The sequence below is a fragment of the Nicotiana sylvestris genome, chromosome 3 (genome assembly GCF_000393655.2).
Source record: "Nicotiana sylvestris chromosome 3, ASM39365v2, whole genome shotgun sequence".
Lineage (NCBI taxonomy): Eukaryota > Viridiplantae > Streptophyta > Magnoliopsida > Solanales > Solanaceae > Nicotiana > Nicotiana sylvestris.
This window is the reverse complement of record NC_091059.1, coordinates 127,423,903-127,439,007: the sequence shown is the minus strand read 5'-3', so window position 1 is coordinate 127,439,007 and position 15,105 is coordinate 127,423,903.

Here is a 15,105-nt window from a genome sequence, read left to right as displayed (position 1 = left end):
TCTGAAACCCTAGCCATTCGAGGTTTTTATCTGGTTGTTTTCTTAAATCTATGCTATATCTGTGCTCTACTAGAGTTTTAAAATGTTTTCCCCAATTTTTTCTTTCAAAATTTGTTTCTCTTCGAGTTAGGGTTTCTGAAATTTTTTCGAAATGTTTCTCTTCCTCTTCCTCTTCTTTTCTTTGTGTGTATCTGTCTATGTTATGTTTGTATGTTTTCTTTTCCTATCTAGCATGTTCTTCTCCTGTATCTTTATGTTTGCCTTATTTTGCATGTTCTTCTATTGTGTTCCGTTCTTTCTTCTACTAGTTTCTGTATCATGCTTTCACATGTTTATCTTATGTGTTCATTTACCCCTATGTTCCTTTACTGTATTTTCTACTAAGCTTTTAGGTCTTTAGATGCCTTCTTCTGAACTTTGTTTGAGTTCTTTGTTAAACATGTTTCCTCTACTGTTCTCTTAAGTGCTATACTATCTCGTTTCTCTTCTGAAACTTGTTTAAGTTCCAAGCTTTCTTAAAACGTGTTCTTTATGCTTCAAATAAGCTTTTTCACTTTGTTGTTTCAAACTTGCTATTACATCTGCTTTTTTTTCTCATAAGTCTCTGAAAAAGACCTCTGAGCCTGCTTCCGTTATTTATCTTCTTTTCTCTGTATCTGACTCGAGTTGAAAACCCTAGGGTTTGGGGTTTTTGGCGAGTTTCGATCTTGTGTTTGAGACTACGGTTCTATTTTGGAACTCTAAGTTTCTCAGACTCGTTTTGAGTCTTTGTACTGAACTCGAACTTCGTTTACTCTGAACTTTTCTATGCTAGGCTTTTCTAATTAACATGACAACTCTTTCTTGATTCATATGTCTGTGCACTTTATATATAATGAATTCTTCCTTCAAAAAAGGTTTTGCCAATTTGTGATTGATTCCGAATTCCTTTTAATAAGGATCGATTGATTGTTACTGTGAGCACGTGATTTCTGTTTCGCACGACAATCGCTCCGAAAGAAATAAAAAAAAATAATAATAATAATTGGCCCTGCTGTACAAATTTTGGATTTTTTTTTACATGGCACTTTGTTGGTTATTTACGATTTTTGCCCATTTTTACTTTATTAAAACAAAATACAAAATGTGTGTGTCATGCATAATTCGAACCGTAATCCGGTCGTTAAATAGAAAATCATAAATAGGCATCTTCGTCCGTGATTTTATGTTGTTTGATTTTACCCGTTTTAAAATATTTTAGTGTGTGTGCAAATAATTGTATTGAGTGTGTATTTAATTTTAATTTGATTTTTGCTTAGTTTTGTTTTTAAAATAAATAAGAAAAAGAAATAAAAATAATAAAAGATCCCTTCTTCTTCCGGATTGGGCCAATTTATTCAAATTGGCCCAAACAAACAATGCCCAAACCAGGCCTGCCCGGTCCAGTCCGAGTTGATACCCAGGGTGTCCAAACGACGTCGTTTGGGTTGTGCCTGATCTGGGCCGTTGATCTCAGATTGATCAATGGCCAAGATCACTTCCCCATAACCCATAAACAAAACCCGACCCATTCCACCCGGACCGACCCAACCCCCTCTAGTTTTGAAACGACACCGTTTCCTGTTAGTTGAAGGATCCTGGCCCTTCATCGTGACTCATCCGACGGCCAGGATCCATTCATCCACTCCATATATAAGCTCACGCTCGTACCCTACCCCCCATATCCAACACCCCAGCTTTCATCACCTTCACAAGAACCCCGGAACCCTAGAGCCGCCCCCATCTCCCTTTACCAGAAACCCGACGGCATGAACGCCGGTGACCTCCACCTGAACACCATAGAACCCCCTCACCACCCTGAACATAGACCTGTTGACCGTTTAGTTCGAATCATCCTCTAGGTCCTCGAATCTTCAATTGAAGATTCGAGTCAAAACTCGATCTACACCGTTTAACCCCAGCTTCACACCAGACACTCCCCAGACCCCCTCGTGACCAAACCATACTTGGTTTGGTCCGAATCTGATCAGGGAAGCATGAATCCCAGATCTGAGTTTTGGAACCTTGTGATTCTTCGTCACTGGTCCGTGTTTTGTTCGAGCCAAAGAAATTAAGGCCTAATGGACCTTAATCGAGGTGTTTCTCATCTGAGAAACACTTCGATTAAAGTCCGTTCAGCCTTAAGAAAGGTCTGTCCAAATCCGAGTTCAAAACTTTTGATTTTTCGAGTTTTAAGGTGAGTTTGCTTTCTTTCCTTTACTTGTTTTAGTCCGTGTGATTTGTTTTAAAAGCTGTTCATGATTGTTGAAGTCTGTTTTGTTTTGAGTTTCTATTAACTGTGTCCTGTCCACTTTGCCTGAACCTTTGTTGTTTGATTAAGTGTCTTTTTCTACTTGTCCTGATAGTGTGTATGTATGTATTTGTTGTGCAATTAGTTGAATTCCAAATTTGTACTGATTAACTGATTCCTCGAAGCACAATTCTGCTCAGTCAATATAATGCGAACCTTGTGTGATACTGTTAAATGTCGGATTTTTGGCTACGATTGTATGTGTTATAACTAATATAGTCGAGTCGACATGTGTCGTCAATTAATTTCAGTAGTTCAAATGTTAACGATTGCACCTGTTGCTTGCTGCAACTTTGTTTGAATCAAAGTAAGGATCAAGTAGGTTCACTTATAGTTGCTATATTTGAATCTGAGGGTAGATTGTTAATTGAAATTTGAGTTGATGGCATGTGCACTTGTGCACAGCATGTGCATTGTGCACAGCCTGTTTCCTGCATAAAAGGGCTTTGGATTTAAAAATGGTTTGACAGCATATGCTGTAAGATATATCCTATTGCCCATACTTTGCTTTAGTTTAAGAAGTATTAAACCTTTTAAAGGTTAAATCTGCCAGGGAATGTTGATGGGGTTTAATACTTAATTAGCTTAAGTGGAATTGAAAATGGAAGGCACATGGGAGGGGTATGGTGATATTCTAAACAGGCTGTTAAAAGGGGTAGTGTTAAGGCTTATAAAGGGGGAGGACCCTAAGATTAGAAAAAAGAAGACAGAGATACAGACATAGATATAAAGAGAGGGAAAAAAGACACACATTGTGAGGAAGAAAAGAGAGGACATCTGATAGATACAGACATACAGAGATAAAGAGGGACTGGAGGACTGTGAGGAATTTCTGGGAAAGTTTTGGAAATACATACAGACCTAAGGGAGGGAAGGAGAGAAATACACAGAAGATAGGAGGAAAGAAAAAGAAGAGATCTGATAGATACACATAGATACAGAAATAGAAAGAGAGCAAGAAAGAGATAAAACAGATTAGGAAATCAGAAACTTGGTCTTGTTTGTCTGAAGTTCATCTGTTGTCAATGTGTTAGGCAGTGTTGCTTCTTCTAAGTTTCAATCAAGATTATTGTTAGTGTTTTGTTGCATTTGGTATATCCCGGAATTGGATTGTCTGGAGTTTTGTTTCCATCACACTGTGTGCTGCTTCATTTGGCTGCTTTCTCTTCAACTATAGCTCCACTTCTTGCAATAGAATCTGTTCTGCTGTGTTGTTTCGATTGATGCTGTTATTGCTGCTGCACCTGTTGCCATTGTTAATCTGCTGATTTCCCTCTTCTTCAAATTGTCAAATATTTCCAGGTACACAACTCCTGAAACCATGTGTTGTTGAAAGTTTGAAGTTGAAAGCAGAAATAAAGAAATGAACATCTGTTTATGTCATAATACTGGTGTTCAAAATAGGTTGAATGTTAGTTTAGCCTGTATTTGTTTAACTGCAAACTGCAAACATTCTGTATAAACTAACATACATTTGTTCGAGATGAACTATTAGATAGCATTGTTTAATAGTAATGACAGTATAACATAGACAGTATGTTTGGTTTAGTATACATTCAGTTCAGTATAACATTCTGTTTGATTTAGTTATGACAGTATAACATAGAACCATGGCAAGCACCTGTATGTATTTTGCCTAGACCACTGAATTGACAAATCTGTGGTACTTGGTCTGGGATAAATGTATCCCAAACAAACTCTCATGCAGTCACATTAAGAGTCTGGCTATGAATGCCAGCTCTCCTGTCAGATTATTTGTTCCGATATAGGTTCGATATCGGGTCTCGGTATAGATTCCTTGTTTCGAAGTAATGCGATGACTGTTGAGGAAAACTAATAGGCGTTTTTGAGTTCAATTAGTAGTAGTTTTCCTAATAAACAGCCAATTTCATTTATCAAGTCCAAATAGGTTAGCGTTTAAAAATAAAACTTGGAGGTCGTTAAATATAACTCAGTATATGTTGTTAGTTTGCTTGCAATCTCACTTAGCAAATTAATAAGCGTATTCACTCGATGAAGACAAAGCATGAGGTAACTCTCACCTCATAAACAATCAATCAGGTAATCAAACAAATTTAGGTTCGGCAAACATAATAAAGATTCAGTCTGTATTTGTTCAAACAAGTAAGTTCGGTATCATCTTTCTTTTTTTATTTATTTTTTAGAGACAAACGTAGTAGAAATGTAGTCACTGTAGGATACCCTTTTAAAATAATGAGACGAGCCTCGCCAAATAAAATGCAAATTGCGGGGCCCTCAATAAATAATCATAATAAATATTCAGAATTCAGAATAGGCCGTTTAGTGAATTTCATGGCCTTCCCCAAAGATAATAACGCGTTAGACTCTTTAGGCGCGACTTAATTAAATTACATTCTTAAATTCGGGTGCGCATTTATGTGACCCAAATTCAAATCTCAACGGAGTCGAAATGTGTTAACAACTACGGGTGCATTGATTGTGACGTGGTTCGAGATGCATTTTCACGACGTTGCAATTCTATAAAAATAAATGATAATAATAAAAGCGGTTTAAACTTAATAAAAGCACGTAAGTCATAACATGTATTTAAATCAGATATTTAGCCATTATAACAATTTAAGCGACCGTGCTAGAACCACGGGATTCGAGGGTGCCTAACACCTTCCCTCGGGTCAACAGAATTCCTTACTTAGAATTTCTGGTTCGCAGACTTCATTTGGAAAAGTCGAATATTTTCCTCGATTTGGGATTCAAGATAAACCGGTGACTTGGGACACCAAAAGCCAAACCTTTCCCAAGTGGCGACTCTGAATTAAATAAATAATCCCATTTCGAATATTGTCACTTAAATTGGAAAAACCCCCTCGCGCATTTAACCCTTCGGGGCGGGCGCGCAAAAAGGAGGTGTGACAGCTCTGGCGACTCTGCTGGGGAATGTAAACCCATAACCACTGGTTCAGGGTTCAAGAATTCGAGCTTAGAATAATTGTTATATTTGGCTTTATTATCTGATATTTATTACATGTTTTGGCATAACGTGCTAAATGTCGTCTTTTACCGCTTTGATATTATCTGAACTGTATATAAACTGTGCCGAAACCTTTCTTTCCTTACCTCCGGGGAGAAGCTCGCTGGTCGAGACTCCCTATTCTGTTAGTGTCTATACCTGAAATAAGAAAGAGGTCGGACAAGTTACAAAGCCGGACGATCTCGCGGGTCCCCGGTACGTAGCCCCCTCCTCGACTCGAGTTGTCCGCTCGGGTACACAGTCTAGAACAGATACCCAGGTTATAAACCTAGTATAACGAAACTTCATGTCGGATCCCTAGTAGGAACGTTTATCTGCATCATGTTGCATCTGACTTAGGGGGCTCAACACAGGGGTTGAGCCCGTCTAGGACAGGCGACCTAAAATGAAAAAGACCACCCTGTTGCATCCTATTTGTTTTGTGCATTTATTTGCTTCGGTTCCGCATGCTGACCGGTTTCTAAAAAGGGGAAAATAGCAGCGTAGGGAGATAATTACTTATTTTGGAAAAATAAAACCAATGTTCAAGTATTGTCAAAACCTCGCCGGAATTTTTTTAAAAAAAGGGGAATAAAAACAAAATTTGTCTTCTTAGTTTGAATTATTAAAAAAAAAATACAAAATTTTTTTTTTCTTTTTTTTATCATTTCCAAAATCAAAAAAGAAGGTATTTATTTAAAAGTAAAAAAAAAACGGAAAATTCATAATTCAAAAAATGTGTTGTTTCTTTTGTAGTACCCCTTTTATAAATTCAGACTAATAGTCCAAATATTGCCTAAAAAAATATATATATTTTCTTTAGTCTTTATCTTTTTTCAAAAATAATAAAAAATACTTATTCTTGATTTCTAGGTTTATTTGATTTTCTCTATTCATGATATGCCCGAACTACGCCGGTTTGATTCTCACCGGATGTGAGATACGTAGGCAACCCTCGTCGGGTTCAACCCCATTTTTCTAAATAGCCAAAAATCAGTAAATAAATAAATAAAAGATGTGTCAAATTTTTAAAAGAGTCGTAAATAAGTCAGGGCGACGCTGTTTTGTCATAAAAAGCCGAATGTTCCCGAAAGGGACGCCGGAAGGCTGACTTTGCATAAATAGCTACTTTTGGGTCCTTCTTAGCATTTTTTATCCAGTAGACCCACACAGCCTTAAATTCTTCGTCCTCGAAGTGTTAAAGGCCGTGTTCAAACTTGGTCCCCTCTGTAAAATATTTTGAGTCAGTTCGTTTTGTTAAAATCACCTTAATAAATGTGCAGGATGAGCACGATGCAAAATGAACATTTTTCAATAATGACCAAAATCCCTGTCAAGTTACGGCTATGGTGGAATGATCTAGGTGTTGAAGGACAAAATGAGGTTAAGAAATATCTGAAAGGTCTTGTGGGTTTATTGGAAATCCAGCCTCGGGGAGATATCATAAGAGCTTTGGTTACCTATTGGGACCCGGCGCACAATGTTTTCCATTTCTCTGATTTTGAACTCACCCCGACTTTGGAAGAAATGGCCGGATACATCGGGAATACTGAACTTCCCTTGAGGGAAAAATACTTGGTCGCCCCAAGAGTCGTCACGGTACATCGGTTCCTAGATTCATTGAAGATACCTAGAACAGTCCACAACCCGGATCTGGCAGCCGGATTTTGTACTCCATGCTTCATATATGATAGGTACGGTCATGAGGGGGGATTCAATAATCCAATCAACAAACTGTGCAGCAAAGGAGTTCGTCAGAAGTGGGACAAGCACAGACGGGTAGCGTTCATGATGATGTTCCTAGGCCTTCTGGTATTTCCAAGGAAAGACGGAAACATTGATCTGAAGATGTCCGGGGTCGTCAGCACTTTACTCACACAAAGTGACAGTACTCTCGCGCCTATGGTGGTATCTGACATCTTTCGAGCTCTTACAGCTTGTAAAGCTGGGGGAAATTTCTTCGAAGGTTGTAACTTGCTCCTACAGATATGGATGACCGAGCACCTCTGCCATCATTCCGAGATTTTGAGCCATGGTTCCCCGGAAAAGACCTGCATAGAAGAATCTTACACGAGAACCAAAGAGATCAGTTTGCCCAAAGGAGTCCTGGCATGGACCTCGTTCTTTCAAGCTCTTACTGCCAGCCAAATACAATGGACGTTGGGATGGTTGCCTGTTGATGAGATCCTATATATGTCTGCAGCTAAAACTCATTTCTTACTAATGGGGCTTAAGAGCATTCAACCTTACGCACCCTGCCGAGTTTTGAGACAGTTCGGAAGATGCCAAACAGTACCTCATGAGGAAGATCTTAGCACTCAAGCAGTTGAGATAAGTCCTAACGGACAATTCCCAGAAGCAAAGATTCGTCAAATCTGGAGTGAGTGTCAATATTTGAAATCAGATACTTGCGTGCGGGATCGAGCCAAAGGAGAGACGGCGCCAGGTTACTTTGCATGGTATAGAAGGGAACTTGAGCACGAAAGACCGGCTAAGAGACCCCACATCCGGAATCTCACCGAATCATCGCAAAGGCAGTGGGATTGGTTAGCGAAGGAAAGAGGCTACTGCGCCGAAATCAGCAGGTTAAATCAACAAGTGGAAAGCTTGAAATATGAGCACAACGTGCAAGTTGCTACCGATCTGGGAGAGCGGAACAGGTTAATTCAGGACAACGAAAGACTCAGAGCCCATATCAAACAGATAAGGGTGGATGCGGATAAACAGCCAAGGCGTCGATCAGACGAGCAGCTAAAAGGTGAAATCAGGGAATGGCAAGATGGTTTGGAGAAATCTGAAAACGTCATAGCCGAGCTCAGGGCACAGTGGGATACAAGAGCAGACAAGCATCGCCGATACCTAAATCAATTGGAAGGCGACCACGAGGAAACTGTTGTTAAAATAAAGAGAGAGATGGCTGCACTTGAGATCAAAGCAGCTAATCAGGCCAAGGGTTTCCAGATCGAGAGCAGATACTGGTACGACTCAATAGCCCAGATGAAGTTGGAAGTACGACGACTGAAGCACCAGCATATACAAGATGCTCAAGTATTCAAGATATGTAGCGATCAGATAAAATGCCTACTCATAGAGAAGAAGCAAACCAGAGATAGGATCAAGGCCATCGCCCATGCCATCACCAGACGATGTCTACGATGCGAGAACATGTCCAGCGTTACCGTCCTCTCGGCAGTAATGGGTTATGTCAAACAGACTATGCATGAGTTGGAGCAACTTGAGAGGGATCTCACACCTAGGACCGCGACGAGGCCGAACGATGCCCCGCGGACACCAATTTTCAAAACCATAATGCACTCATAAGTCAAGCCTGTATCTTAGCATCTTCTGCCTGTTTTTCCCATCAGGATGATTTTTAGTTTATTTTTGAGTCTAGGTTTACTTTCAAAGTTTGCTTTTTCTTTTGCAAAATGTAGTTTGTAACAGAACATTTCAACAATAAAGAAGTTATTTCTTTTACGCTCATTTGTGTTTTTCGAACTACGTAATAATCTGATTCATGTAGGCATCGTGATACGTAGGCAATCCTCATCGGATCCGGTCGCATTTCTTTTACTGCAAAAATAAAAAAAAAACATAAAAGAAAACAAAAAAAAGAGAAAGAAAGAAAAGAAAAAGATAAAAAAGGGGGGAAAAACTAATAAAATGCCGGAATGACGCATGCTCTCGTAGCAAACATATAGTAATCCACTTAACTGTATAGGTGCATCATGCCCAACGTGAGATTAACTATCTGTTATTTGCTGCAAATTAACCGTGCGTTTGTCGATGAGTATTCCAGGGTTTTTGGAAAGACGGTTGGTTTGGTGAAAGTCTGGCCTCGCACTCATACTTCACGAGGTCAAGGAGAAGTGTTCAACTACCTGTTGTTAGGACCAGAAGCAGTACTCACACTTACTTCACCAGGTCAAAAGGAAGTGTGGAAATGTCTTCAGAAATTCCATTGCAAACGATCCCTGTTTCTGAGGAGAGCTCAATCTCAGCCGTCCTCACACCTGAATCCGCAACTGCGGAGGAAAATAGAATCCTACGGCTCCGCATGTTGGAAATGCTGGACGACTGGAATAATGGGAAAGAGCCGCCAAGTGTCGTCCCCGGATTCCCTGAATTATTCTCCAGGTCAAGTGGGACTTCTAATGTCCCCATAAATTATCCTGCTACCCCATTCGGGTACCCAGCCACCTCAGCCTTCTCTGCTGGATCGCCTTCTGAGCCTCATCCCCGAATGTCATCCACTGATGCAAGCATGAACATCTTTACTGCATCGCCTTGCCCGATTACGGCACAGCCTACCACGTACAAGCCAAGCTTTGACTCATCCTCTTTTACATTCCAAGCACCATCGTTCTCAATGGAACCAACTAGGTTCGCTACCAGTACTAATCCTCTACCGCCTCAGTGCGAGCTCGCACCTGGGCAGGATCAGAACCCCAGAACTGCAGAACAAAATGAGATTGCCAAGAGAATGAGAAGCCTTGAACAAAGTTTGAAGAATATGCAAGGATTGAGCGGACAAAAGAGCGTCTCTTACGCCGACCTGTGCATGTTCCCTCACGTGCACCTGCCAACGGGTTTCAAGACCCCAAAGTTCGAGAAATACGATGGGCACGGTGACCCCATTGCACATCTTAAGAAATACTGCAACCAATTACGGGGAGCCGGCGGAAAAGAAGAACTGCTGATGGCGTATTTTGGGGAAAGTCTAGTAGGGATAGCTTCGGAATGGTATATGGATCAGGAAATGTCCCGATGGCATATATGGGATGATCTCGCCAGAGATTTTGTAAAACAATTCCAGTATAACATCGACATTGCGCCAGACCGAAACTCTCTGTCGAATTTGAAGAAGAAACCTTCGGAAAGCTTCAGAGAATATGCTATTAAGTGGCGTGAACAGGCGTCGAGAGTGAAGCCTCCCATGGATGAAGTGGAAATGGTCACTACCTTTCTCCAGGCTCAAGAGTCTGACTATTTCCAAAACATGATGTCAGCCATGGGTAAGCCATTCGCGGAAGCGATCAAGATTGGAGAGATGGTGGAAAATGGTTTGAAAACAGGTAGGATTCTGAGTCAAGCAGCCATAAGGGCGACCTCCCAGGCCGTCCAAAGCGGATCCGGAGGAACGACAAGGGGGAAGAAGAAGGAAGAAACGACTATGGCAGCCTCAGAAGCAAGGGAGTATCGTCATCCCAGGCCCCATTTTCCGGAAAGATCCCCACAACACTACTACCCCCACTCAAATTTGGCATATGCTCATCAACCTTATATGGTCATGAATGCCCAACCTTATAACCATCCACCACAACAAGCCAACCGAGGCCCAGCTCCACCTCCCAGAAATCAGCCTCCTTACCGCAACCACTATAACCCACAACCCCCGCAGAATAACTACCGCCCCCAGGAGCCACCTCGACGGCGGACTTTCACGCCCATCGGTGAACAATACTCTACTTTGTTCCCTAAGCTAGTCCAGTTGGGTTTCTTGCAACCAATTCCCCAAACGAGGCAAAACCCAACATCACCTTCTTACAAAGCCGGAGTCAGATGCGCCTATCATTCAGGGGCCGAGGGACATGATACAAATGACTGCTGGTCGTTGAAAAGAGTGGTCGAAAATTTGATAGAGCAAGGGAAAATAGTGCTAAGGGACGAGGAAATCCCGAACGTAACTAACAATCCATTACCTGCTCACAATAATGGGCCGCTGATCGGAATGATTTGTGAAGACAAAGAGTTCGATCCTGCTTTGAAAGCTATAATTGCCATTGTCGACACGGGGAAGAGGCCCGAAATGGACCAGAAACCAGAAAAGGGGGAATAGGTCAAGGCTATAAAGAACAAGCCTGAAAAGAAGGTAGAGAAGAAAGTGGTACCTGTAAAAAATGAAGTTCTTTACATACCACGAGGTCGAGCTGAGAAGACGCAGAACTTCGGGACCAAAAAGACAAAGCCTATGTACGTGCCAAAAGGGGCCTATGTGGTTCGGGGGACGATTCAACCACCTCGGCTGAATGAGCCAGTGGTTATCGGACGCGTGCCACAAAAGCCAATGACCAACCCGTCCACAGTGCCGTGGAATTATCAAAAGACTTTGGTAATGTACAAAGGTAAAGAGGTCATGGGAGAACTTCCAGAAAATACTTTCATTGGAAGGTATTCAAATACCCAAGAACTGAACAACGCCACACAAAGGCGCTTCCCGCCAAAGAAGCCCGTGAGTGTTGAGGAAGCGGAAGTGTTCTTCCAACAAATGAAAATGCCGGATTACGAAGTGATAGATCAGCTGCGCAAGTACCCTGAGCAAGTATCCATGCTGTCATTATTGATGAGGTCAACCGAGCATCAAAAGATCCTGCTGAAAACCCTGAATGAAGCATATGTACCAGTTGAAACCTCGGTGGAGCAACTAGAGCGGATGACAGAAAGATTCTTCGCCGTCAACCAAATCTCTTTCAGCAAGAATGATTTACCCCCGGAAGGAGCAGCACACAACAAGGCTTTGCATCTAACAGTTAAATGCGAAGACTATTATGTCAAGCGGGTAATGTTGGATGGAGGCTCAGGCGTTGACATTTGCCCGCTCTCCACGCTACAAAGAATGGAAATTGGGACCGGAAGAATCCGACCCAACAATGTCTGCGTAAGAGCTTTCGACGGCATCAAGAGAGATACCATGGGAGAAATAGACCTGTTGTTGGTCATAGGACCAGTCGAATTTCGAGTAACCTTCCAGGTGATCGACATGGACACATCCTACAATTTTCTCCTTGGCAGACCTTGGATCCATGCGGCAGGAGCCGTGCCTTCCACTCTTCACCAGATGGTAAAAGTTCGAGTATGAAGACCGAGAGATCGTGGTCCACGGGGAAGATGAGCATGCCATTTATCGGGACCCATCCATCCCGTACCTTGAACCGAGAGAAGGAAGTGAACATACGGTCTATCAAGCTTTCGAGATTTTACTGGCAGAGCAGCACGAAGAGGGAATACCCTGCCCCCAGCCTTTCTTGTCTAACGCCTCATTTATGGTGGCCAAAGAGATGATCCGGAATGGATTTAGGCCAGGGAAGGGGCTTGGACGAACCCTTCAGGGAATAACCGAACCCATTACCTTGCCAGTCACCAAGAAACCTTTTGGACTAGGTTTCAAACCTACTCCAGCAGACGAAGAGTGGGCAAAGAAAAGGAAAAATGAGGGTTGGAAGTTACCTCGACCACTGCCAGATTTATATGCAACTTTCATCAGGCCAAGGTACGCTGAAGAAGAAGATGATGAGGTCTTCACAACTAAGGAAATCAAGGAGATATGTGGGGCGATGAGAGAGATGCTCTACGAGGTCCATATGGTTCAACCAGGTGAAAGCACAAGTACTGTTGAGATGCTGTACATGGGGCCAAACGCCCAACTCCAAAACTGGGAGGCCACGCCATTCCCGACTAGACGGAAGTCCGGGTAGACCTGTCCTGCCACCTTTCCTGTGTCACAAGTTATCTCCAGGACATAACTTGAGCGTTTTCTTCCTTTCAATTGTTGTTTTGAATTTCTAAGTTGTAAACTTTGTTGTCTTCCAACTTTCCAAAGAAAATAAAAAAAAATCATCATTGCTTTCCCATTTTTCTTTCTTTTGTTCTAATTTTTTGTTATTTTGCCTTTTATCTTTCTTTTCAGTCCTAATAATGCGGCTTTAAATATGACATGCTTGCGGACTTCACGCCCAGATCACAATGAGCTATTTAACTGCGAATTAATGAACCCAGAACCAGAATATGATGCGGAAGAGGCTTTTAGGGAGATAAACCGAGAGTTGGAATATTTCGAGAATAAACCTAAGCCAAATCTGAATGACACTGAACCGGTAAATTTAGGAACCCCGGAAGAAATCCGGGAGACCAAGATAAGCATTCACACGGACAAGAAAACGCGAGAGGCGATAATTCAACTTCTTTTTGAATTTAAAGACGTGTTTGCTTGGTCATATGATGACATGCCGGGACTAGGTGTTGATCTAGTGGTTCATAAATTGCCGATTCATCCTGATTGTCCTCCAGTTCAACAAAAGCAACGAAAGTTCAAAACTGAGGTCAGTGACAAGATTAAAGAGGAGATCACCAAACAACTGAAAACGGGAGTGATTCGGGTAGTCCAATATACAACATGGTTGGCGAATGTGGTTCCAGTACCAAAAAAGGACGGGAAAACTCGGGTATGTGTAGATTACCGAGATCTGAACAGAGCAAGTCCTAAAGATAATTTCCCGCTGCCCAACATCCACATCCTCGTTGATAATTGCGCCAAACACGAGATACAGTCTTTCGTAGATTGTTACGCTGGGTATCATCAGGTATTGATGGATGAAGAGGACGCCGAGAAAACTGCCTTCACCACGCCTTGGGGCACCTACTGTTACCGGGTCATGCCATTTGGTTTGAAGAATGCGGGGGCTACTTACATGAGGGCCATGACTGCCATTTTCCATGACATAATGTATCAGGAAATAGAGGTGTACGTGGACGATGTGATAGTCAAGTCCAAGACGCAGGATAATCACATCCAAGACTTGAGGAAATTCTTCGAGAGATTAAGGAAGCATGACTTGAAGCTAAACCCAGCCAAATGCGCTTTCGGAGTTCCGTCGGGCAAACTTCTAGGCTTCATCGTAAGCGGGAGAGGAATCGAGCTAGATCCAACTAAGATAAAATCCATCAGAGATCTACCTCCTCCGAGAACAAAGAAAGACGTGATGAGTCTGTTGGGCAGGTTGAATTACATCAGTCGGTTCATTGCCCAGCTGACAAGCACGTGTGAGCCCATATTCAAGCTGTTAAGGAAAGATGCGGCAATTAAATGGACAACTGAGTGTCAAGAAGCCTTCGATAAAATCAAAGAATACCTTTCGAATCCCCCAGTCTTGGTCCCTCCAGAACCGGGGAGGCCACCTTTCTTGTATCTGACAGTCTTGGAGAACTCTTTCGGTTGTGTCCTCGGGCAACACGACGTAGCTGGAAAGAAGGAGCAAGCAATCTACTACTTGAGCAAGAAATTCACCGGCTACGAGGCCAAATACACTCTACTGGAAAGGACATGCTGCGCTCTCACATGGGTTGCTCAAAAGCTGAGACATTATCTCCAAGCCCACACTACATTCCTCATAAGCAGGTTGGATCCTTTGAAGTATATATTTCAGAAACCAATGCCTACTGGGAGACTGGCTAAATGGCAAATCTTGCTTACGGAATTCGACATAGTTTATGTCACTCGCACGGCAATGAAAGCCCAGGCGTTAGCAGATCATTTGGCCGAAAATCCGGTCGATGAGGAATACCAGCCATTGGATACCTACTTTCCAGATGAAGAGGTAAACACCGTAGAAGTGATCTCGGAGGAAGCTCATGTTTGGAAGATGTTCTTTGACGGAGCCGTGAACGCCAAGGGTGTAGGGATTGGGGCAATTTTGATCTCGCCTTCCGGTCAGCATTATCCCGCCACAGCTAGACTTCGTTTCTTTTGCACAAATAATACAGCTGAGTATGAAGCCTGCATTATGGGCATGCATATGGCAATCGATCAGGATGTCGAAGACTTACTGATTATGGGAGATTCTGACCTGATCATCCGGCAAGCTCAAGGCGAATGGGAAACTCGGGATGTCAAACTTATCCCATACCGACAACATGTGGAGGACCTCAGCAAGCGCTTTACATCAATAGAATTCAGGTACATTCCGAGGTGTCACAATGAACTGGCAGATGCACTTGCTACTTTGGCTTC